This window comes from Egretta garzetta, unplaced genomic scaffold, assembly GCF_000687185.1.
Source record: "Egretta garzetta isolate BGI_Z169 unplaced genomic scaffold, ASM68718v1 scaffold417, whole genome shotgun sequence".
In the NCBI taxonomy this organism is placed as follows: Eukaryota; Metazoa; Chordata; class Aves; order Pelecaniformes; family Ardeidae; genus Egretta; species Egretta garzetta.
In genome coordinates this window covers 1,692,271-1,695,171 of record NW_009260227.1, presented here as the reverse complement: position 1 = coordinate 1,695,171, position 2,901 = coordinate 1,692,271, and the positions used below count along the sequence as shown (strand labels likewise).

Here is a 2,901-nt window from a genome sequence, read left to right as displayed (position 1 = left end):
CTCACAACAGGGCGAGCACGCAGCAATGTCCCAGCATGCGAGGCTCCTGTTTCTTCACTAACACCTGGATCGCTCCAGCATCCGGCTGTCTCGGAGCGCGCCGTGCGTCACTCGGATCTGAACGCGCACCAGCCGGCTGGTGGGTGAAGGTCCTGCCCCTCGACACCGCTTCATCACTCTGACCTTACACACCAACGGGAAAACACGACTACGTCCCTGTCGCTCTGATTCATGCTTGCAATGCAACACGCACAAAATTACTAAGAACACCTCAGATGAAGTAAACTCGTTAATAATTATTAATCACTGAATACTTGGCTGATAAAGGACCACGAGCACCTGGACACGCCTGGCTGAAGGAGCTGGGTTTGTTCAGCCCGGAGACCCAAAGGCTAAGGGGGATTTCACTGCTCTCTCTAGCTGGCTAATGAGAGGGTGCAGAGAAGAGACAGACAGGCTCTCCTCCAAAGTGCACGGTGCTTGGAGAGAAGATAAAGGCTGCAAGCTGGAACACAGGGCATCTCAAGTTAGGTGTTGGGGGGTTTTTCACTATGGGATTGGTCAAATACCAGAACAGGGGTCCAAAGAGGTCATGGGCTCTCCATCCTCAGAGATATTCAAGACGAGAGCCTGAGCATCCTCCTCTGAACAAGGGGCAGTTGCACTAGAAACCTCCAGAGGTCTCTTCCAACCTGAATTGTGCTTCAGTTCCAAGTTCAAAACCATAAGAAAGCAGACCCTTCACTGTACTTCAGGCTAATGGACCTCAAAAGAAGTTAAACTCATGCAGGCAGAGGAAGTAAGGCCTAGCAAAGTGCAATATGATCACCTCGCTGCCTGATTCATCGCTACCTGAGTGTTACGTGCTGGCAAACACCTCCATTTTTTCGTTTATTAAATCATTATTTTTTCTTCTAACTGATCTTAACATGCAGCAGTAGCGTTAATAAGCACCTCAGTATCTGTCAAGTAACTCTAAGACAACTTTCTAGGTGCTCTACTTATCTCCAACATGCTTCACAAACATCAATTTTGCCTTCACGCCCATCCTCCCCCTCACCAACAAGAAGTTGCATAACCCCAGTGCCGGGGAGCTGCTCTCGACTCATCGCCCCAAGCGGGATTCCTGACGCTCCCACAGGGCGGCTCATGCTGTAACCCACAAAGACTTTCAGCCCTGATGCAAGGGGGACAGAAGCAAAACTCTGAAGATAGCAACGGAAAGAGAAAAGCAGCACATGACTGCAGCGGGAGCCAGCGATGGGACCCTCCTGCAGGGTCATTTTTGGCTTTGCAAACTCAGGCAGGGTCGGGGCGCGTCCTTCTCAGGTGGTACCAATAAACTGCCTCAGCTGCTCTGCCACGGGACCACCTCCACCAGCTCTGCAATCGGCCGCTGCCGAGACACACCTGGGCCGGGCCAGGAGACGTCCCTGACGCCTCCAGCTACAGCTGCACCTCCCTAGGCCAAAGCACACGGACAAAGAGTTATTGGCTCCCTGCTCAGGAGAGAGCAAAGCTCCTGATGCTGCGGAAGCGCCGAGACTTGCCTTACAGTCAGCAAACAAGCACCAGGAGAAATATCCACACTCCATCTCCATAAACATTACGTCCATCAAAGGCAAAACTACGCAAGACAAAGACAGACCACAGAGAAAGACCAATGCCCGAGTTTATTTTAAACACAGAAGTTTCCCACCTAAATCGGGGAATGCGGGTTAAGAGTCTCTCTTGCTGTCAGCAGAACGACACAAATCCACTTTGTCAGGTCTGTCCCTTGCCGCCAGTCTCTGGGGGCGCCTCCCCACTTTCTCCCTCTGCGGGCTGACCTTGAGACCTGGTATCTGCCGAGCTTTCCAGCAGCAGTTCCAAGGCTTCCTCACCAGCCACACGTCTCACCTTCTCCCCTTTGGCTGCCAGGATTTCCTCGATATTCCTTAACAGTGATTTGAAAACCAACAGTGACGCCACAGCAAAGGCTGGACCCAAGAGCCAAGCGCGGGCTCCCTCTCTCACGCTTTGCTCTCGGGATTAACGCTACGCAGTGAATCACGCCTGAGCGTTACCGTGGTATTTCTCCATAAAGAGTCTGAGAAGCAGATAAAGTCACCCAAACCTTCTGGGTCTATTATTTTCCATTAGGATCAATAATTTAGCAATTACAGCTACACAGAAAATTTTAAATGCATCGTGGGGAGTTAGAAATCATTGAAATTCAGCAGCAGTTGGGTCTACACCTTGAAATGCTCAGGCAGGGAAACCGAGCAGTCACTGGATAAAGCCTGGGGAGAGCAGAACCCCACGCACAGGAATTCACCTGCAGCACCAGCAAGGACGCCTGCCTATCGCACGGCTGCTGCTGCGGCTTTACGCCATTTATTTGGATCCCAGGTAGCGACGGTCAAATTACAGGAGATTACAAAACTCAAGTGTGTGTGCTTTAAGAAACTTGGATGAAGCGGAATTATACCCAGCAAACCCCTTGGTTTTCTCTGAACCACGTTTTAAAAGCATCGCAGAAATAAGGCACCAGGCTCAGGCGGGCCCAGTTACGCCCCTGCGGTCCCTTCCCCTCCTTCAGGCCCACCTACCTCTTCCCTTCCAGATCCGAGAACCACCCCAGGTTGTCCGCTATGACGTGGTGATTCCCGCAGCCGGGACACTTCACTATCACCACCCCGTTATGGTAGGCTAACTTGGAGATTGTTTTCGCTGATCGGGTCTGGCAGACCTACAAAGCAAACACAATCGATTTTACGACCAGGGTAACTGCAGCTTCGGGGCCTTTTAAGAGAAAAACCCATTTTATTTACCTGAGTAAAACGTTTCTTTCCCCCTCCCTCATCTCTACCCAGCGCAAGGCGGCTCGCCCGCGGTACGATGCCGTGCGGTTTGGCGCCG

The 2,901-nt window shown here is 51.7% G+C and overlaps 1 long non-coding RNA gene across 1 annotated transcript; it reads right to left on the bottom strand.

Annotated features, from left to right (window-relative positions):
- Positions 1-677: 677 nt before the first annotated feature.
- LOC118452646 lies at positions 678-1,760 on the bottom strand. Its single transcript, XR_004842445.1, has 2 exons — positions 1,700-1,760; positions 678-1,462 (listed from the first exon to the last, which is right to left on the bottom strand). It is a non-coding gene; the product is annotated as an uncharacterized LOC118452646 (long non-coding RNA).
- Between the last annotated feature and the right edge of the window lie 1,141 nt (positions 1,761-2,901).